The sequence below is a fragment of the Entelurus aequoreus genome, linkage group LG21 (genome assembly GCF_033978785.1).
Source record: "Entelurus aequoreus isolate RoL-2023_Sb linkage group LG21, RoL_Eaeq_v1.1, whole genome shotgun sequence".
In the NCBI taxonomy this organism is placed as follows: Eukaryota; Metazoa; Chordata; class Actinopteri; order Syngnathiformes; family Syngnathidae; genus Entelurus; species Entelurus aequoreus.
The window spans coordinates 28,084,888-28,108,981 of NC_084751.1; the positions used below are offsets into that span (position 1 = coordinate 28,084,888).

A 24,094-nucleotide genomic window follows, 5' to 3' on the forward strand; every position below is an offset into this window, starting at 1 on the left:
ACAAAGTTAACAATCACTACATTTAAATACAAAACCCAAAACCAGTGAAGTTGGCACGTTGTGTAAATCGTAATAAAAACCTGAATACAATGATTTGCAAATCCTTTTCAAATTATATTCATCTGAATAGACTGCAAAGAAAAGATAATGTTCGAACTGAGAAACTTAATTATTTTTTGCAAATAATCATTAACTTAGAATTTAATGGCAGCAACACATTGTAAAAAAGTTGGCACAGGGGCATTTTTACCACTGTGTTACATGGCCTTTCCTTTTAACAACACTCAGTAAACGTTTGGGAACTGAGGAGACCAATTTTTGAAACTTTTCTGGTGGAATTCTTTCCCATTCCTGCTTGATGTACAGCTTAAGTTGTTCAACAGTCCTGGGGTCTCCGTTGTGGTATTTTAGGCTTCACAATGCGCCACACATTTTCAATGGGAGACAGGTCTGGACTACAGGCAGGCCAGTCTATTACCCGCACTCTTTTACTATGAAGCCACGCTGTAAAACGTGGCTTGGCATTGTTTTGCTGAAATAAGCAGGGGCGTCCATGATAACGTTGCTTGGATGGCAACATATGTTGCTCCAAAACCTGTATGTACCTTTCAGCATTAATGGTGCCTTCACAGATGTGAAGGCACTAATACACCCCCATACCATCACAGATGCTGGCTTTTGAACTTTGCGCCTAGAACAATCCTCATGGTTCTTTTCTTCTTTGTTCCGGAGGACACGACGTCCACAGTTTTCAAAAACAATTTGAAATGGCGACTAGTCAGACCACACAGCACTTTTCCACTTTGCATCAGTCCATCTTAGATGAGCTCGGGCCTGGCGAAGCCGACGGTGTTTCTGGGTGTTGTTGATAAATGGTTTCGCTTTGCATAGTAGAGTTTTAACTTGCACTTACAGATGTAGCGATAAACTGTAGCTACTGACAGTGGTTTTCTGAAGTGTTCCTGAGCCCATGTGGTGATATCATTTACACACTGATGTCGCTTTTTGATGCAGTACTGCCTGAGGGATCGAAGGTCCGTAATATCATTGCTTACGTTCAGGGATTTCTCCAGATTCTCTGACCCTTTTGATGATATCCTTGCAATAGCTCATTGAGAAATGTTGTTCTTAAACTGTTGGACAATTTGCTCATGCATTGTTGTCCTTGTTTGTGAATGACTAAGCATTTCACGGAAGCTGCTTTTACACCCACCTGTTCCCAATTAGCCTGTTCACCCGTGGGCTGTTCCAAATAAGTGTTTGATGAGCATTCCTCAACTTTCTCAGTCTTTTTTGCCACTCGTGCCAGCTTTTTTGAAACACGTTGCAGGCATCAATTTCCAAATGAGCCAATATTTGCAAAATGTAACAATGTTTTTGAGTTCGAACGTTAAGTATCTTGTCTTTGCAGTCTATTCAATTGAATATAGGTTGAAAAGGATTTGCAAATCATTGTATTCTGAATGTTGTCTGTCTATCTGTGTTGGCCCTGTGATGAGGCGGCGACTTGTCCAGGGTGTACCCCGCCTTCCGCCCGAATGCAGCTGAGAAAGGCTCCAGCAGCCCCCGCGACCCCAAAAGGGACAAGCGGTAGAAAATGGATGGATGGATGTATTCTGTTTTTATTTGATTTACACAACTTGCCAACATCACTGGTTTTGGGTTTTGTGCATAACATCCGGTGTTTATTCTCTCCCTTTCTTTTGGTAGGAGTGACGCCAGAAGGCCAGGGAAAAAGCAGAAGAAAATATCGGCCTCATTTCAAATCGTATAAGTGATCCGATGTAGTTTGACGCTGTGTTAGCTAAAGCTATCACACAGATGCTAAGCTAACTAGGTTTCATTCCTGCCTTGACCTAACGTTGCCTCTTCAGTGAACCGACTTTCCGTCTTACCGCTCTCGGGGTCACTCGTGGTTCACAATGAGAGCTTTTTGTACATTATTTTCAAGCTGCCACACGACCTTGTGCATTGTATTCCCCACCAAAAGCGCCTTCAATCAAGGCGCTGCAAAATGCAGAGAGGAGGTAAACAGTCTGGTTTTATGATTGGGCCCCTTCTTACAGCGAGGCCGGATAATTGAAAAGCCTTGAGTGGGTGGCTATTTTGAGACGCCAGTGGGAACAGGCTGGGAACGGGGATCTGCGTTCACTAAAACACGCCTTTTTTGTCGGAGCGAAATATACAAAATAACAAAAAACAAATACTAGTCGTCTCTCTAGGTCATTTGAGCTGACGATTTACACGCCAGAAAATAAGAATTAGCCAAAGAGAGACGGATCCCGCCGTTTGCTTATGTGTGTTTTCAAACAGGTTTTTCCACTGGGACCAGCTGTTCCTCACACGGCACCGCCATCCCGCGACCGCCAACATCCCACAAACCCAAATTACCGTTGTTTGACTGCGGGTTTAAAGTTTAAACAAACAAGAAATATCAGCAGTCAGCGTCTTCGGGAGCGCACGAGTAGACAACGCGAAAGCTGATGTTTGGACAAAGATTTAAAACTAATATGTTTCAATATTCATAGGATGAAATGACTGTTATGTAATGTCACCTGGAGTGAACCTGCATGGTACCATATTCATAATAATCATGGAGTAGATTTATGTAGCGTTTTTCTAGAGACTCAAAGCGCTTCACAGAGAAGTGAGAAGCCATCATTCTTTTACCCCACGTTCACATGGATGGTGGTAAGCTACATTTGTTGCCACTGTTGCCCTGTGCTGTTGAGTGTTGAGCAGAGGGAATGTAAACATCCTATCACAACATTCAGTATAAACTCCGCCGAAAGTTTTAGCATTCTTACTAGCCAAATCATGTTCGACAAGTTCTTATTACTACAACTGTCGCAGAGGGTGTACAGCATCTCCCATTTCAGCTACCATTTTTCTTAGGTGTGTCCCGATTTGATATTGATATCAGCAAAAGTATCAGATTATATCGGCTGATTTTATTAAATGTCTAATCCAAGAAGTCCTGCAGAGCAAAGCTGGACATCCAGTAAACATCTAAATGTCCTCCAATAAGCACACAAGGTTGTTTTTGTTTTGTATTTTAGCCAAGTACTTTACAAAATATAAACATGGTAGGCTATAGGCTACTAAGAGCTAGCAGTTACACAACAGCTAAGCCCAATAGCACACAAGCTAGACGTATGTTATAAGCAGAGGTGGGTAGACTCGCCAGAAATTGTACTCAAGTAAGAGTACTGTTACTTTAGAGATGTATTACTCAAGTAAAAGTAAGGAGTAGTCACCCAAATATTTACTTGAGTAAAAGTAAAAAGTATGTTGTGAAAAAACTACTCAGGTACTGAGTAACTGATGAATAACCTGTTCGTTTAATGATGACGGCAACAAATAGTGCACAAAAACATAAAAATAGAAATGAGCAAATTCAGAGCCAGGAATATCTCTTAAGCAACTAAAACAATAATATATATTAAATAATAATACATTAACATAAAAAAATGAAGGCAAATTGAGCCACAATAACTTAACAGCACCATAGGCTCAGTAAGCAGAGATTACAAAGGAAAATAACAAGTTAGCCTTTACGCAAACCATAAACTGATAGGTGTGGGCTGCACCTGGGAACACACTGTGCACTTCTGATTGGTGTTTCTATGCATAGGTGTGTGTGTGTGTGAGTGTCTTTGTCTGTCTCTCTATGAGGCTGCAGTGCGTTAATAAATGTCCCCACACGATGTACATTTGACAGTGATTCATAGCAGTGAAGCTAACATCAGCCTACGGTGACAGCCAAAATATCTACTAACGTTACTTACCGCAATGTGCTTCTTCAAATTTGACGTTGAGTTCATGCAAGCTTAAGCTTGTTGTTTGCCGCTGAAACTTTATGTGTCGTTAATCATGTGACCGCCTGGCTCTGTTTGATTGGTGAAACCGAGTCAAACGTCACCAGTGACTGCATTTGATTGGTGAAACGCAGGCATGCGATAGATCCTACTTTGAAGGTCTGTCTGACAAACCAAAACAAACAAAGCATGCATTAACAGATCAATAAAAATCAGTAGCGAGTAGCTAGCTGAATGTAGATAAATGGAGCGGAGTAAAAGTAACGTTTCTTCTCTATAAATATACTCAAGTAAAAGTAAAAGTATGTTGCATTAAAACTACTCTTAGAAGTACAATTTATCCCAAAAGTTACTAAAGTAGATGTAACGGAGTAAATGTAACGCGTTACTACCCACCTCTGGCTATAGGCTACTAAGAGCCAGCAGTTACACAACAGCTAAGCCCAATAGCACACAAGCTAGACATATGTTATAAGTGTCCTTAATTCAGTGCTTCTTTTTATTTATTTATTATTATTTTTTTTTTGTCCTGTCCAGCTTCTCAGGCAAATCATATAGTTTATGTAGATGCCCATATCGGCTGTTCAGATTTACTTTACAAAAGAGAAGTGTAGGATACTCCTCTTGTTGCCTTATTTGTATTTTGACTTTATTAAATGTATTTATATTATCATTTGGTGCAGCCGAGCCGGAGCAGGAGGGGATAGAAAGAGAAAAAAAGGAAGACAGAGGGGGAAATTGTGGGGACAAGAGGGGGATTAGACAGAGAGACAAAAACAACAACAGCAAACACAACAACATGTGCATGAGTGTATGTATGTATATGTTCTTGTATATGTACAGAATGTGTATATGTGTTTGTACAGTGAATGTATATGTACAGTATGTGTATGTGTATGTTTGTACAGTGAATGTATATGTACAGTATGTGTATGTGTATGTTTGTACAGTGAATGTATATGTACAGTATGTTTATGTGTATGTTTGTACAGTGAATGTGCGTGTGGATGTACGAACTTTGAGTATGTAGGTATGTACTGTATTTGTGTATGTATGTGGAAGCGTGTATGTATGTGGGAGCGTAGGTACCTATGTATGTATGTATGTGAGTATATGTGTACAATATATTTGACTCCCAGTGTGTGTGGGAGCCAGAGTACGGCCCCAGCCACCCAGAGAGCCCAACCCACAAACAGCAGGTGTGGCGCCCATGGAACCATGGAACCAGGGACCAATTCAGTGCTTCTTAATGAATTTCTGTTATGCCCTCCCCCCACTCTCTGCCGCGACTATAAATAGTATAATTTGTCTATCAGAATGTCATAAGTACACCTCTGCATAATATTGTATCCCTTTTAACATTACAAACAACAAAAAGAACAAATTAATCGGTATTTTAAATGACCTGATATTGTTTTCATGAAAAAACTGCTGATCTGAATGTGTCCACTGGATGTCGCCATAAGAATTCTGTCAGGCATGCAAGAGGTACACAGTAAAGCGCATATAGCTATGGTAACGCATGGCTGTGGCTCCGCCCCCTCAGCCCAAATGAAACGTAAAAACCTGCTGTTATGTCTTCTGCTTCGAACACATTGTTCTTTGGCACACTCGTTGCCCCAAAATGTTTCTGTCAAAAATGAGAAAAGTGAACGCAGAGTGTAACTCAACCCTCTTTAATAGTTTCTACCTCCGTTTTTATAGTTTGTTGAGTTAGCACAGAATTAATACGTGGACATGACACATGAGGTATTTGACACTTTGAAGTTTTTATCTATTTATTATTTATTTTGTTCAATTCCAGATAGGCTGTGAACAGTGTTTAATAGCTTTGTCGATACAGAATTTGAAGTGTTTTGTCTAGAGGATTATTTGTGATTTGTGCATTTTCAGAATGTGATTTTTCTATTTCTGGCCAAAGTAAAACAAAGAAAACAATCTGAAGTTGTCTTAATTTTTAAGTTATTACGCCATGATTTTACCAGTCCGGCCTACGTGGGAATAGATTTTTCTCCATGTGGCCCCTGAGCTAAAATGAGTTTGACACCCCTGGTCTACAGTATTTCCTTCTGTTTAGTGCACTGAATCGGAAGTACAAGTGCCGTTCTGTCTACTAGTCGTCCATAGCGTTTCTACTCCTATGGTTTTCTTCATTCATCACTCCAAGCATTGTTTGTAAGGTTTACAATATAACTAAAACAATTCAACTACTGTATATGTTTAATATTTAACATTCACTGTACAAATGGGGACGGCGTGGCGAAGTTGGTAGAGTGGCTGGGCCAGCAATCGGAGTGTTGCTGGTTACTGGGGTTCAATTCCTACCTTCTACCTTCCTAGTCACGTCTGTTGTGTCCTTGGGCAAGACACTTCACCCTTTGCCTCTGATGGCTGCTGGTTAGCGCCTTGCATGGCAGCTCCCGCCATCAGTGTGTGAATGTGTGTGTGAATGGGTAAATGTGGAAATACTGTCAAAGTGCTTTGAGTACCTTGAAGGTAGAAAAGCGCTATACAAGTACAACCCATTTATCATTTAATAGTTGTGTTTTCATGCATATCTGTACGTGCTAATGTGATCAAGCTAGCGCCGTAAGCATTAACGAACAAGTTAATACGTTTCCGAGTGTCTGTGTTAGTATTATTAACTTACAATGGCATTCTTTTTGTATTGTTCCAGTTTTGTAAATTCACCAAAACGTCACCGTGGACTTATTGAGTCTGTTTAGCTGACTGGAGAGCTAGCGTCCGCAGCTAGTGGGCCAATGACGATGACTTCTGTTTTGTTTGATCAGCCGTTTTACTGCCGTGTTACAGGCACCGCTGTAAATAAACATTTACATTATCTTTCTGTGGAGGGGGCGTGGCCTGCGGGCCTGCAGCGGAACGGGGTGTGCCAGGACCGGCCTCCAAGTCAGCGACAGGTGCGTAGATGGCCCAGGTGGGCTTTGTCATCTAATCACCTGTCGCTCTGTATAAGCAGCAACCGGGCGGAGAGACGGTGTTGGAGCTGGGGGAGAGCGAGAGCAAGACGGACAGCCACAAAAAGACAATTGCTGAAAAGCAACACAGAGACTTCATTGGAAAAATAAAACTGTATTGTGAACCTGAACCGGGCTCTCATGTCGGTGTTTGGTGGACCAAAGAACCCCCTGGAGGGCAACCTCCACACTTTCTGTGTAAATAACTCATTTCACAACGTAAAAATATTTTTTTTCTTCTAAAATTTAGTGGGTATGGCTCTATCGTCCGGAAAATACGGTCATCAAAAGGGTCTGTACTTTAGACATGAAAAATCAATATTCATTAGAGTAGTCCGTGTACAGCTTGTATAACGGTGTGGATTTGTGACCATGACGGTTATTATTGTTTAAAACTGCCATGCCGCCCGGTTTCCAAAGAGAAGCACCGTGTGACAGTGTGAGTGAACCATTCATGCTTCCTCAGGGCAGCACTCATGCAGCCTTAGAGCATGGAGCTACCACCACCTCGCTATGTAGAGAATAACAGCTGTGTGTGTTCAGTAGTACAGTAGATATAGTAAATATATACTGATATACAAGCTGTGCATGCACTAATCTTAAGTATATTCATGTTTATGTTATCCACTTCCTAAAGTCGCCTTACTGATGTGCTATCTATTTACATCAAGTTAGTGTCTGTGCCTAACAGTAAACATCTAATGTAATAGCAAAGATTGTTACTTTGTCAGGATGGAAGCTCAACATTCAAAACAAGCATCTCACTCTTTTTGTTTTTTTTCTTCTTTTGGGCTCTCGTGAGGAGACTTTTTCCTGCCATCCTGCAGCTCCGTCTGATCTTTTTCTGGAATCGCATGTAATGATTGTGGCTGACGTTGAAATGTGCAAACACGCTTGCCGGGGAGCTTCTTTTGCACGACTTTTAGTCATTATAACCGCTGCACGCTGAGCTAGCAGGGACGCTTTAGTACGAGGAAGTCTTTGCAGAGAAAAGAAGCTCTTTTTTTTGGATGAAGACTTTATCAGTGGAAATCATTGTGTCGATACCGAAGTACATGTAAAACTACTTCCTTAACGTAAATGACCGCTATAATCACAACACCAGGGGGAGCTCCACTAACCACGTTAAACCCAGATTCCGATCTAACAAAGGTCTTAACTCATTCTCCTTCTATGCCACATCAATATGGAATGCACTCCCAACAGGTGTAAAAGAAAGGGCATCTCTATCCTCCTTCAAAACCGCACTAAAAGAACACCTCCAGGCAACTTCAACCGTAAACTAACAAACTTTCTTTCACATGCTACCTCCCTGGATTGTAAATAATCAAATGTAAATAATCAAATGTAGATACCTATTCTTATTCTTATGCCCTCTGATCTCTATCTCTATGTCCACTACTTGCTGTACATATCCTACCAAGTCAGTCCTACACTGTTCCAATGTCCATTTCTCTGATGATGCAATTGTTGATGACTGAAGTGTTGATATCAACCAAACCTAACACCGCCCCTCCCCCCCCCCCCCCCTCCACACCCCGGATTGTAAATAATGTAAATAATTCAATGTATATACTCTGATATTTACCTTGTGTGATGACTATTATGATGATAGTATATATCTGTATCATGAATCAATTTAAGTGGACCCCGACTTAAACAAGTTGAAATATGTATTCTGGTGTTAACATTTAGTGGTCAATTGTACGGAATATGTACTGCACTGTGCAATCTACTAATAAAAGTTTCGATCAATCAATCAAAAAGACACATCACCCTCCGCTGGCCCTCACGCGCACAATCTAACTGATTTAGGTTTATTTCAAGTCATGCAAGGTGGCAGTTTTTAATAACTCTGCACACATCCTAAGTGCACCATTCACTTTGATGAATTTGCTTTTAAAGCACCCCAGAATTGTCATCTCAGTTCCTTAATTTTGCGGGGTGAAAAAAAAAAGTTTACACATTTGTTCCTCGTATGACAAAAAAAAAATGTCCCACTGAAAACAACATTTTTGATAGCACATTTGTCTTTACCATACATGCCAATCCTTCCGATTTTCCCGGGAGACTCCCGAATTTCAGTGCCCCTCCCGAAAATCTCCCGGGGCAACCATTCTCCCGAATTTCTCCCCATTTCCACCCGGACGACAATATTGGGGGCGTGCCTTAAAGACACTGCCTTCAGCGTCCTCTACATCCTGTCGTCATGTCCGCTTTTCCTCCATACAAACAGCGTGCCGGCCCAGTCACATAATATATGCAGCTTTTATACACACATAAGTGAATGCAAGGCATACTTGATCAATAGCCATACAGGTCACACTGAGGGTAGCCGTATAAACAACTTTAACACTGTTACAAATATGCACCACACTGTGAACCCACACCAAACAAGAATGACAAACACATTTCGGGAGAACATCCGCACCGTAACACAACATAAACACAACAGAACAAATACCCAGAACCCCTTGCAGCACTAACTCTTCCGGGACGCTACAATATACAACCCCGCTACCACCAAACCCCCCCACCCCCCACATCTCCAGAATTCGGAGGTCTCAAGGTTGGCAAGTATGGTCTTGACATAAACTAATAAATAATCCTTAACGTTAATTTGGACTGCTGCTTACACATTCTTACATTTGCCCACCAGAGGGCGCCCCTTTTTCCCCCTTTCAAAGCATACAGCTAAATGTCTGGCAGGATGCTTTGCTTAAACTAATAAAGTTAAATAGTAATATGTAGAGCAACAACAATTAATCTATTCATTCAATTAGAAAATAGCTTCGATTTATATTCTGTTTATATGCGATTCATCGTTTAATGAGTGTAACTTAGAAATATTTATTAAATCCAGAATACGTAGAGTGCCCGGAAATAGGCGGGCATAGTTTCCGCACGGTCGCTGCAATAGCGCACACATGAGAGCGGTGGTATGTGAGTGGATCTGTGTGGAGTTTTGTATTATTTGTTATTAATGCATACATGTTAAAAGCGCATTTTCAATGTTGATGATGTAGTGCACACTTCCAAAAGCTGTGCACTACAAACGTGCTCATTGTAGCCATTATTTCTGGCATTCTCCATCCATTTTCTACCGCTTGTCCCTTTCGGGGTCGCTGGGGTGGCTGGAGCCTATCGCAGTTACATTCTCATTTTGAATTTAAAAAATGAGCACACATTTTTTTTTTTTTCTTGTTCTTTAGGTTAAAGGGTTTTATATACAATGGAATCTCGTAACTTTAGATGTTGCGGACACATCTGCTAGCGTTAGCTGTAGCGAGCTAACTAGCCCAGCTTATAGCAGTCCTAAGCGGCCTATAAGCAACGGTGAACCGGTTGAGACGCATAATAGATTTAGCCCTTTAGCTAGTCCTACACCCCAGTCTACCGGGCTCCACACCTTAGTCATAGGGGACTCCATCACCCGAAACATAAAGCTTAGCAAACCAGCCACAATTAAGTGTTTTCCCGGGGCCAGAGCACCTGACATTGAAGCTAATCTTAGGGAGCTAACTCGCAACAGGCCTAGTAAACACGTACGACAGGCTAATCGCACCACTAGTTATGCGAACATAGTTGTACACTTTGGCTTCAATGACACTAGGATGAGACAGTCAGAGATTACAAATACATACCAGCCAGGACTTGTGATCTCGCTAGAAAGATGTCCAGACATCGAGTAATTGTCTCTGGCCCCCTGCCTGCGAGAGGCAATGATGAGAGATATAGCAGATTAGTCTCGCTTAACAAGTGGCTGTTTAGCTTCTGTAGACAACAGGGACTAACGTTTATTGATAATTGGCCCTCTTTCTGGGGCAAACTAGGCTTGCTGATGAGAGACGGCCTTCACCCTAACCAGGAAGGCGCCATCATCCTGGCTAGCAACATAGATTTCTGTTTGAGTCACACTTGAGCAAGCCCGGTCACAGGCAATTACAGAGCCTGCTAGTCCGGGTGAGGAGTCAGTTAAGCTAGAACTAGCCAGCGCCAGGCTGAATAATCCCTGCACACATAGCAATTCTCTTAGAATAATACACAACTCACATAATGTTTTTTCTGTAGTGACTGTGTCAGAGGTGCACATGCATTCTACTGATGTGGCAAATTATGATGCGTTCAGTGTATCGCAGCACCAAGCAAACAATCTGAAAATTCCCGTCATATCAATTCCTAGATATGGTCGAAATTATTTAAAGCGCACTACGCATACTAAACGCAACATTATTGATATTGCTACTATGGATAATTTCAACAAAAACTCCTCAAAACAGCCCACTACCTATAATATTGGCTTTTTAAACATAAGATAATTGTCTCCCAAAACGTTATTAGTTAATGAGGTCATTAGAGACAACATTCTTAACGTCATTGGCCTCAGCGAAACCTGGCTCAAACCAGACGATTTTTTTTGCGCTGAATGAGGCATCTCCTCCTAACTATATGAATGCGCATATTGCCCGTCCCCTTAAAAAAAGGGGTGAAGGGGTCGCACTAATATACAATGAAAACTTTAACCTTACTCCTAACCTAAATAATAAATATAAATCGTTTGAGGTGCTTAATATGAGGTCTGTCACACCGCTGCCTCTCTACCTGGCTGTTATCTACCGCCCCCCAGGGCCCTATTCGGACTTTATCAGTGAATTCTCAGAGTTTGTTGCTGATCTAGTGACACACGCCGACAATATAATCATAATGGGGGACTTTAATATCCATATGAATACCCCATCCGTGCGTGGCGCTCCAGACTATAATTGATAGCTGTGGTCTTACACAAATAATAAATGAACCCACGCATCGCAACGGTAATACTATAGATCTAGTGCTTGTCAGGGGTGTTGCCACCTCCAAAGTTATGATACTACCGTATACTAAAGTAATGTCCGATCATTACCTTATAAAATTCAAAGTTCTGACTCATTGTCAACAAGCTAATAATAATAATAACTGCTATAGCAGCCGCAACATTAATGCTACTACAACGATGACTCTTGCTGGCCTACTGCCTTCGGTAATGGCATCATTCCCAAATTGTGTGGGCTCTATTGATAACCTCACTAACAACTTTAACGACGCCCTGCGCGAAACCATTGATAGTATAGCACCGCTAAAGCTAAAAACACTCTTGGCATTCTCTCGATGAGCTTCAAGAGGTAGTCACCTGAAATGGTTTTCACTTCACAGGTGTGCTTGAAGCTCATCGAGAGAGTGCCAAGAGTGTGCAAAGCAGTAATCAGAGCAAAGGGTGGCTATTTTGAAGAAACTAGACTATAAAACAGGTTTTCAGTTATTTCACCTTTTGTTAAGTACATAACTCCACATGTGTTCATTCATAGTTTTGATGCCTTCAGTGACAATCTACAATGTAAATAGTCATGAAAATAAAGAAAACACATTGAATGATGAGGTGTGTCCAAACTATTGGCCTGTACTGTATGTATGTATATATATATATATAATATATATATATATATATATATATATATATATATATATATATATATATATATATATATATATATATATATATATATATATATATATATATAAAAATATATATATGTATGTATGTATATATACACATTATATTGCTTGCGTTGTTTTTGGCTGTACAAATCGTGAAAAGGATGAACGTTTCTCCAGAATTTCCCGAGAGGTAATCAAAAAGGGCAGGACAGTTCACGAAACAATCACAAGAAAAGCATGCAGAACACACTCTAGTCTTTGAGAGCTGATTCGAAGAATGCATGAGTTTGCTGTGATCACTTTGTTAAAGGTTTGTTTGATATACATATAACGTATATAAAAGATAAGTATATATGTAATTTAGTAACGGGCACATTTATAATAACATTTATTATTTACGTATTTTGATCATTTAAAGCATATGCGGCGCACTAATTTCAAAAACAGGTCACAACGTTCGCTTTTTCCTTCAACAACATCACTGATTATTACTCACTGCACACTTCATGAGAACCAACAAACTAAATAAAACATCATTTACTGTACAAGGTCTGCTGTCATTAGGATGCTGACTGATAGAATTTTGTTGAATCCCCGTTTCAGATGAAAAATGACTCATAATCTTCACGAAGAAAAGAGGGGTGGAACCAAGCGTGTTTTTGTGTCTTTCCAGCCATTTCCTGGTCTCAATTGGCTGTCAAAGTGTACCAACTTGACGGAATACGTCCCTATCCTTCTACTATCAAGGTGAGAGGCATGATTAATGGTCTACAATAAACTTTTACGAGCAAAGGAAGCGAGGAAGCACCTTATCACTCGATGATGTAAACTTAGGCACACACGCTATAAATAGCCTGTCTGTGTTAGCGCTTATAATAACAATATCACTAATACTTGGGTAATATTCAAGTCATGAAATGTATTGTTGGCGCTTTTTCATGGTTATTTATTGGATTTTATGGGCAGAATAGAGGACCTCTCATTGGCTCCGCTGTAAGCAAACTTTTATTTACGTTTATTTATGAGTTAGAATGCATTAAAAAAAATCTGTCGTCTTGTCTTTCATAATGACTGTAAACGATAGGCAAAATTCCAAAAAAGTGCAGTTCCCCTTTAAGTTTTTGTAGATTTTAAGAAGACCTTTTGCTGAATTCTATTGTCCAGCCTGGTGCACAACTCGTCTTTTGTCCCAGCAGTTAAGAAGCACAATGTATTTGACAGGACCGTCCCACTGGCGCTACTTTCCTTAAGTGGAACGGGATGGTGTCACACACACATTTGCACTCTGTTATTTACTCCAACGTCAGAACTGCCAAGATGGTTTGCAGCTGGGCCCGTGTCATGAGTCGTGTTGTCGTGCAGATATATATCCACGCTAGCCGCCGATCACAGCCATGCTTGGTTTACGTCCAACGTGTAATTGTAATAATTGCAGCTCTGAGCGCGCAGGAATCTATATCTGTCATAATTGGGCATAATGAAATTCGCATATTTTCAGTCTTAGCGCGAGCGGCGTTGGGTTACACGTTCCAGGACACCAAGTTTGATTTGGAGTTGCGTGAGGAATGTGTTGATTTGATAGACGCCGCGACATCACCTGATATTTCTCCTGTTTGTTTTACTCATTTAAAAGAGAATAATCCGTAAGGCAGTTCTTTGCTTGTAGCTTTTACTGGCAGCAACACGAGCAATGACAGAAACTTGGGAAAACAAAGGCGTTGACAATACAATCCGTATTAGCCGCGGGCAACTATGATTGTATAAAAAAAACAGTCTAGACCGGTTGTGTAAAACTCGTTTCTATTGAGGGCCGCATCACAGTCCTGTAAAATGTGAATATATATATGAATATAAATGTATCATATTATCATATTTTTACACAATTGTCTATGTCTGTGGTTCTCAAACTTTTTTTCACCAAGTACCACGTCAGAAAAAAACGTTGCTCTCCAACTACCATCATAATGATCGACATTACAATACAGTAGCATAGTAGGCCTAAGTATTCATTAAAAACAAATAGAGAGGTTTTATTCAACAAGTATTTAATTTTGGCCACTGTAACATTAAACACGGTTTGAACAGTAACACTGTGTTTGACTATAGGAAAATACAACAGTGTACTTTGATCAAGAGATTCTTTGGCGTACCACTAGTGGTACACATAGCAGAGTTTGAGAATCATTGGCCTATGCATTTGATTATTGTATATATTTTTAACGTACACTGTAAAAAAAAAAAAAAAGATTCAGATTTTGCGGTGAAAAAACGACAACTCACTCGCCAGAATTTCACAGTAAAATTTGTGTTGTTTTGTTTTACAGCATATTACTGTAAATGGAGAAAGGGTACCACTGTTTTTTTTTTAACGGTGAAATTCTGGCAACTGAGCTGCCATTTTTTTTACCCTAAAATCCATGGTTGTTGATTTTTTACAGTGTATTGATAATAAAAACAGCATCATTGTTTTTTTTAGACTAAAATTCTGGGGATTAAGCTGACAGTTTTTTTTAACGTAAAATCATCTGGCATTTTTTACAACAACAACAATTTCACAACAATTTGATGGATAATGTGTCAAGTCAAACAGGTATTTAAATATAAATTTTTATTTGAACAAAAAATGTTTAGAATGTATTTTAATATAATATTTGTTGTATTATTAGATAATATTAAAGTATGCAGTAGATATTTTTTTCTGTCAAAAAGGAGATATAAAAAGATGAAGTATTTTGTTGAGACATATGTCCAGGCTTTTGCACACATACAATGATGTGGCGGGCCAGATCTGGCCCCGAGCCTTGAATTTGACACCTGTGCTCTCGACATTGATTAAAACAAGCAAGGGAGAAAATGTGTCAATGTTATTGTCTGCAGTGGCGGCTAATAGGAATTAAATGTATAAATAAAAACAAGTTGTTGATTACTGATGTCAGGGAAAAATGGCGTGTTGGAAACAGCTCAGCGTTTCATGTCTTTATTGTCTCTGCAGCGGCGGCTAATTGTACAGTAGATACGTCGTAATGGAGAACCAGCAGAGTCGTCGCGGTGGCGCACTCCGCGGTCGCCCATAAACGCCACGGCTTGCTATTTACGTTCAAAGCTAAACGACATGATGAACTCTTTGCTCTAATACTTTATCAGAACTGTTTTTGTTCCAGTCATAAACAGTTTACTCAACATTGAAAAGCCAAGCTAATCTTGTGACCTAGCAACTTGTGTTTGAACAGTAAAAGACCAGCAAAGTTCAACAGCTTGTGGACGTTTTCAGAATATTCCAAACATTTGATGCAGGAATATTGAAGCTACAAGCTACATGCTAACAGGCAGATGCTAAGCTAGCGGTGTCATGTTCCAGTTTTGCCACCATCTCTGTTTATATATATTCCTATTTGGCCTGCTGATACTCTGTTTACCTTGTTTTTCTTTTCGAATGAAAAACGCCAGCCGGCTGCTCTCCACTTCACAGCTGTTGGTTGCAGAGTGGAAGATGTTACTCTTCCATACCATTCCCCGGGGAACAACTGCCATTTTGGATGACGGGGAGGTAAACAACAGGTGTCATATGAGGGATAGCCTACGGGGAGGAGGTTTAGCTAAATAGCATGTATCATATTGGATGACCCAACAAGCTAGTTGAAGCGGTTTATTCGGACAGCGTGAAGACCTGGTTGGGGTCCTGTGGACATAAACATATTTATTATAGGTGTAACTAGAGATGTCCGATAATGGCTTTTTTACCGATATCCGATATTTTCCAACTCTTAATTACAGATTCCGATATCAACCGATACCGATATATATACAGTCGTGGAATTAACACATTATTATGCCTAATTTTGCTGTGATGCCCCGCCGGATGCATCAAACAATGTAACAAGGATTTCCAAAATAAATCAACTCAAGTTATGGAAAAAAATGCCAACATGGCACTGCCATATTTATTATTGAAGTCACAAAGTGCATTATTTTTTTTAACATGCCTCAAAACAGCAGCTTGGAATTTGGGACATGCTCTCCCTGAGAGAGCATGAGGAGGTTGCGGTGTGCGGGATTAGGGGGGGGGGGGCGATGTTGAGGTGGTGGGGTAGGGGGTAGCGGGGGGTGTATATTGTAGCGTCCCGGAAGAGTTAGTGCTGCAAGGGGTTCTGGGTATTTGTTCTGTTGTGTTTATGTTGTGTTACGGTGCGGATGTTCTCCCGAAATGTGTTTGTCATTCTTGTTTGGTGTGGGTTCACAGTGTGGCGCATATTTGTAACAGTGTTAAAGTTGTTTATACGGCCACTCTCAGTGTGACCTGTATGGCTGTTGACCAAGTATGCCTTGCATTAACTTGTGAATGTGAAAATTATGTGACTGGGCCGGCATGCAAAGGCAGTGCCTTTAAGGTTTATTGCAGCTCTGTACCTCTCGCTACGACCGTGTACACAGCTGCGTTTTAAAAAGTCATAAATTTTACTTTTTGCGACCGATACCGATAATTTCCGATATTACATTTTAAAGTATATATCGGCCGATAATATCGGCAGTCCGATAATATCGGACATCCGTAGGTGTAACGACTTGTTTTAACAACGATTCGATTCAGAATTTGTGGCTGCCGATACGATTAAGGGACCGTATTTAGATTTTTAGAACGACACGATCCTAAACAATTCAGTGAGTTGAAATAAATTTCATAACGTTTTAGAAAAAAATGTAACTAGTGTTATTGGAAAATAAATACTTGTATTACCGTAGATTACAGTGGTTAAAATCACCCAAAAATAATTACAGCGGTGTCCGGATATGTATTTTCATACTAATTGATCTTGTCATGTACAAAACCCAAAACCAGTGAAGTTGGCACGTTGTGTAATTCGTAAATGAAAACAGAATACAATGATTTGCAAATCCTTTTCAACTTATATTTAATTGAATAGACTGCAAAGTCAAGATATTTATTGTTCGAACTGAGAAACGTAATTTTTTTTGGCAAATAATCATTAACTTGTGTTTACGTGGCCTTTCCTTTTAACAACACTCCGTAAACTTTTGGGAACTGAGGAGACCAATTTTTTAAGCTTTTCAGATGGAATTCTTTCCCATTCTTGCTTGATGTACAGCTTAAGTTGTTCAACAGTCCGGGGTCTCCGTTGTGGTATTTTAGGCTTCATATTGCGCAACACATTTTCAATGGGAGACAGGTCTGGACTACAGGCAGGCCAGTCTAGTACACACACTCTTTTACTATAAAGCCACGCTGTTGTAACACGTAGCTTGCTGAAATAAGCAGGGGCGTCCATGATAACGTTGCTTGGATGGCAACATATGTTGTTCCAAAACCTGTATGTACCTTTCAGCATTAAAGGCCTACTGAAACCCACTACTACCGACCACGCAGTCTGATAGTTTATATATTGATGATGAAATCTTAACATTGCAACACATGCCAATACGGCCGGGTTAACTTATAAAGTGCAATTTTAAACTTCCCAGGAAACTTCCGCTTGAAAACGTCGCGGTATGATGACGTATGCGCGTGACGTCACGAGGTCAAGGGAAGTGTTTGGACCCAATTCAAATACCTCTGTTTTCTTCGACAAAATTCCACAGTATTCTGGACATCTGTGTTGGTGAATCTTTTGCAATTTGTTTAATGGAAAATGGAGACTGCAAATACGAAAGTTGTAGGTGCGATCGGTGGAGCGGCGGACTACAGCAACACCAACACAAGGAGGTTGTGTTGTGTTTTGAGCAGGATAGCAGACGCACTACAGTGAGTAAGCCCGCCGCCGCATCTAAGTTAGCTTCTGTTTTTTAGCTATTAATCGTGTATTTACATGTTCATGGTTTAATAGTATTTTTGATCTTCTGTCTATCCATCCAGTCAGGGTTTTTTTAAATTTAGTTTCTATCTGCATTTGAGACTGATGCTATCACGTTGGCTACGTTGCTAGGTTAGCTTCTATTTTTTTTTAACTTCGCAAAGCTGAATATTATTAATCGTGTATTTACATGTTCATGGTTTAATAGTATTTTTGATCTTCTGTCTATCCATCCAGTCAGGGTTTTTTTAAATTTAGTTTCTATCTGCATTTGAGACTGCTATGCTATCACGTTGGCTACGTTGCTAGGTTAGCTTCTATTTTTTTAGCTTCGCAAAGCTGAATATTATTAATCGTGTATTTACATGTTCAGTCACTGTGAATGTCCATTTCGCGTTCTCGACTCTCATTTTCAAGAGGATACAGTATCCGAGGTGGTTTAAAATACAAATCTGTGATCTACAATAGAAAAAGGAGAGAGTGTGGAATCCAATGAGCCAGCTTGTACCTAAGTTACGGTCAGAGCGAAAAAAGATACGTCCATCACTGCCTCTCAAGTCCTTCACTGTAACGTTCCTCATCTACGAATCTTTCATCCTCGCTCAAATTAATGGGGTAATCGTCACTTTCTCGGTCCGAATCTCTCTCGCTCCATTGTAAACAATGGGGAATTGTGAGGAATACTAGCTCCTGTGACGTCACGCTACTTCCGGTACAGGCAAGGCTTTTTTTATCAGCGAGCAAAAGTTGCGAACTTTATCGTCGAGTTTCTCTACTAAATCCTGTCAGCAAAAATATGGCAATATCGCGAAATGATCAAGTATGACACATAAAATGGATCTGCTATTCCCGTTTAAATAAAACAATTTCATTTCAGTAGGCCTTTAATGGTGCCTTCACAGATGTGTAAGTTATCCATGCCTTGGGCACTAATACACCCCCATACCATCACAGATGCTGGCTTTTCAACTTTGCGCCTATAGCAATCTGGATGGTTCTTTTCCTCTTTGACACGACGTCCACAGTTTCCAAAAATTTTTGAAATGTGGACTCGTCAGACCACATAACACTTTTCCACTTTGCATCAGTCCATCTTAGATGAGCTCGGGCCCAGCGAAGCCGGCAGCATTTCTGGGTGTTGTTGATAAATAGCTTTCAATTTGCATAGTAGGGTTTTCACTTGCACTTACAGATGTAGCGACGAACTGTAGTTACTGACAGGGGTTTTCTGAAGTGTTCCTGAGCCCATGTGGTGATATCCTTTACACACTGATGTCGCTTTTTGATGCAGTACCGCCTGAGGGATCGAAGGTCCGTAATATCCTCGCTTACGTGCAGTGATTTCTCTAGATTCTCTGAACCTTTTGAGGATATTACGGACCGTAGATGGTGAAATCCCTAAATTCCTTGCAATAGCTCGTTGAGAAATGTTCTTAAACAGTCTGCTCACACATTTCCTTTGAGACACTTGTGATTTAGGGCTATATAAATAAACATTGATTGATTGATTGATTGATTGATTTGTTGACAAAGTGGTGATCCTCGCCCCATCCTTGTTTGTGAATGACTTTTCACATTTCATGGAAGCTGCTTGTATACTCAATCATGGCACCCACCTGTTCCCAATTAGCCTGTTCACCTGTGGGATGTTCCAAACAAGTGTTTGATGAGCATTCCTCAACTTTCTCAGTCTTTTTTGGCACTTGTGCCAGCTTTTTTGAAACATGTTGCAGGCATCAAATTCTAAATGAGCTTATATTTGCAAAAAATAACAAAGTTTTCCAGTTCGAACGTTAAGTATCTTGTCTTTGCAGACCATTCAATTGAATATAGGTTGAAAAGTATTTGCAAATCATTGTATTCCATTTTTATTTACGATTTACACAACATGACAACTTCACTGGTTTTTCACTGTACTTCCTTCCTTCCTTAGCGGAGGAGGGGATCATGTACACGGCACTCACAATAATACATTTTAGTTCTATCGGCGTATAAAATGGCCTTATAACCTTAAAGTCAGATACATATATTCCACATTTTAAGAGCAGGAGTTTGAAATCATTTTACTGTCCAGGTGCCATGTTTTTTTTAACGAGGGCAGCTAAGAGTTCCTCCATTATATTTTCCAGAGACTGAACATTTGCCAGTCGTATAACCGGAGGAGTTAGTCTTCCTTTGCTAACCAAGCGCCAAACTGAGTCTATGGTCAGCTCCTCCCCGTCTACCGCGCTTTCGTTTCGGCTTGTTTTCGTCTGTCGGCGTGGTTAACACCCACCCCCCTCCACATCCCACCTCCCCGGACTGTAAATAATCAAATGTAAATAATCAAATGTATATACTTGTTCTTATACTTTCTGAGCTCACTATGTTCACTGCTCGCTGTACATATCCTACGATATTTCAATGCCCATTTCTCAGATGATGCAATTGTTGATGACTGAAGTGCTGATATCAACCAAACCTAACCCCCTCGTCCGAACACCCACCCCCCCTCCACATCCCAACCCCTGGATTGTAAATAATGTAAATAATTCAATGTATATACTCTGATGATTAACTTGTGTGATGACTGTATTATGATGATAGTGTATATTTGTACCATGAATTGATTTACGTGGACCCCGACTTAAACAAGTTGAAAAACTTATTCGGGTGTTACCATTTAGTGGTCAATTGTACGGAATATGTACTGTACTGTGCAATCTACTAATAAAAGTTTCAATCAATCAATCAAAGTCAGCAGCAGCCTGAGCGTCGGGTTAGCATAGCATGCAAGCTTAGAAAAGGACTCCAGCGCAGATCGGTCGAAAAGTCTGAAATTGCTGCGCTTTTTCATCTCTATTAAGATCGCCCGATCATAAAAAAAATCTTTTTTGGAGTATGTCCTTCGAGGTCTGCACAAGAAGGTGAGGAAAATAAGTAAAAGTTGACTTGAACACCTCTGCGACGTCGTCCTTAGGGCAGTGCCATCTTGGACCGTTTCGTGTGAGTTTTTTAGTCTTTATACAGTATATCTAAAAAGTGCTAAAAACAACTTAATATAAAGTCTGCTGTTCTTAAAGCCAATGTTTTCATTTCTAGTATCAATAAAATCCATTAATTGCCTTTTTAATCCATATATATCTTCTGGAAGCCAAACTAACCGAGCACAGATTGATTTTCTTCGATCTTAGTAACATAAATCCATCTATCGATACACCACTAATTATTAGAGATGTCTAATAATGTATTTTTTGCCGATAGCCGATATTCCGATATTGTCCAACTCTTAATTAACGATTCCGATATCAACCGATACCGATATATACAGTCGTGGAATTAACACATTATTATGCCTAATTTTCTTGTGATGCCCCGCTGGATGCATAAAAAAAAAAATTTAACAAGGTTTTCCACAATAAGTCAACTCAAGTTATGGAAAAAAATGCCAACATGGCACTGCCATATTTATTATTGAAGTCACAAAGTGCATTATTTTTTTTAACATGCCTCAAAACAGCAGCTTGGAATTTGGGACATGCTCTCCCTGAGAGAGCATGACGAGGTTATATTGTAGCTTCCCGGAAGAGATAGTGCTGCAAGGGGTTCTGGGTATTTGTTCTGTTGTGTTTATGTTGTGTTACGGTGCGGATGTTCTCCCGAAATGTGTTTGTCATTCTTGTTTGGTGTGGGTTCACAGTGTGGCGCATATTTGTAACAGTGTTAAAGTTGTTTATACAGTCACCCTCAGTGTGACCTGTTGTTAGCTAACAACAGAGAGACGAGCTTGTGTGAAGAATTGATTCAACTATCATTTTAGCCAAAGTCTGCTCGCTAAACTATGTACATTTTTCTAAACACACTATCACAAACTCATCTTTTATTTTTGAGAAAGTGTTTTATTGTTTGTTTTTATTGTTGCTATTTTGACTGTCCTTTGTTTACATATAAATTGATACTTTGTTTTTATTAGCACTCTGCCTGTCCTTGCTTTGAAATGGACAAGGTTAGTTTAATAGTAGCAATGTAATAATATCAAAATCTCATGGTATAATATTGTCATGGTACTAACGCCATAGTGTGTGTAAAATGAAGTGTCAAGTATCTTAATAGTAACACACTTGAACACAAACATTTTGCACAAAAGTTCAGATCATTACTACATACAAGTATTTTCATGTTTAGTTTAGTGTCTTACAACTTTTACTTTATGAGAAGCATCGTCCTCTGCAGTGGACATTTTTGTATTCGTTAGGAGAATGCTAACTCTCAGGAGGTTAACTGACAAGAGAACTTTTTAATAATGTAAATACCTAACAAATTGATGTTTGGCCGAGCTGGCTTCTTATGAAGATTTTCCAGGTGATAGTTTATCAAGTGGCTCATTACTCGCATTTCTCGTTGTAGACATCGCTGTGTGAAGTGTTTTTGGATTTATGCCAAAAGGACAGAACTGCTCGTATGCTCATTTATCAGACCGACAACAGACTCCAACCCCACGTTTTCTTCTCAATTGTACTTGTGTTCATCGTAAAACCAAGATGTGTCGATTTTTCTGATTTTAAACTTCGCAGACAGTTCTCCACTCTGCTTGCGGGCACTGGGCATGGGATGATGGGATATGTAGTTTACTTTTTAGACCACACACAGTATCGTAAATAATTTGAGGATGCCCAATGGGATATGCTGGCGTCATCACACCATTGATAATTGATTGTTATAAATTTATATTTTTTTGTGCAAAAAACACGGGTCGCAGTTTTATTTGGATTGCTTTCAAATTTTGTGAATTAGTAACATTACCTTAGATGTCAACATGTGCCAAAAATGTTATCTTTTTCTTCAATTTAGAAGTTATACAATTTTTTCTCATCGATTAAACATTCAAACGACAGTTAAGCTAAATGCTACATTTATTGTACACACACTACTGTTCAAAAGTTTGGGGTCACATTGAAATGTCCTTATTTTTGAAGGAAAAGCACTGTACTTTTCAATGAAGATAACTTTAAACTAGTCTTAACTTTAAAGAAATACACTCTATACATTGCTAATGTGATAAATGACTATTCTAGCTGCAAATGTCTGGTTTTTGGTGCAATATCTACATAGGTGTATAGAGGCCCATTTCCAGCAACTATCACTCCAGTGTTCTAATGGTACAATGTGTTTGCTCATCGGCTCAGAAGGCTAATTGATGATTAGAAAACACTTGTGCATCATGTTCACACATCTGAAAACAGTTTAGCTCGTTACAGAAGCTACAAAACTGACCTTCCTTTGAGCAGATTGAGTTTCTGGAGCATCACATTTGTGTGGTCAATTAAACGTTTAAAATGGCCAGAAAAAGAGAACTTTCATCTGAAACTCGACAGTCTATTCTTGTTCTTAGAAATGAAGGCTATACCACAAAATTGTTTGGGTGACCCCAAACTTTTGAACGGTAGTGTATATACATACGTACATACAGTAGAGCAGGGGTCACCAACCTTTTTGAAACCAAGAGCTACTTCTTGGGTACTGATTAATGCGAAGGGCTACCAGTCTGATACACACTTAAATAAATTGCCAGAAATAGCCAATTTGCTCAATTTACCTTTAACTCTATGTTATTATTAATAATTAAAGATATTTACACTTAATTGAACGGTTTAAAAGAGGAGAAAACACGAAAAAAAAATGACAATTAAATTTTGAAACATAGTTTATCTTCAATTTCGACTCTTTAAAACTCAAAATTCAACCGAAAAAAAGAAGAGAAAAACTAGCTAATTCGAATCTTTTTGAAAAAATTAAAAAAAGAATTTATGGAACATCATTAGTAATTTTTCCTGATTAAGATTCATTTTAGAATTTTGATGAAATGTTTCAAATAGGTTAAAATCCAATCTACACTTTGTTAGAATATATAACAAATTAGACCAAGCTATATTTCTAACAAAGACAAATCATTATTTCTTCTAGATTTTCCAGAACAAAAATTTTAAAAGAAATTCAAAAGACTTTGAAATAAGATTTAAATTTGATTCTACAGATT

General features: G+C 39.4%; 1 protein-coding gene across 1 annotated transcript in view; it reads right to left on the reverse strand.

Moving 5' to 3' along the window:
• Positions 1 to 15,815, reverse strand: part of LOC133638582 (alpha-synuclein-like) — a 47,602-nt gene extending 31,787 nt beyond the window's left edge. The window contains exon 1 of the mRNA XM_062031360.1: positions 15,688 to 15,815. The gene's annotated coding sequence lies outside the window, so the exon portion shown is untranslated. The remainder of the gene's footprint in view (positions 1 to 15,687) is intronic.
• Between the last annotated feature and the right edge of the window lie 8,279 nt (positions 15,816 to 24,094).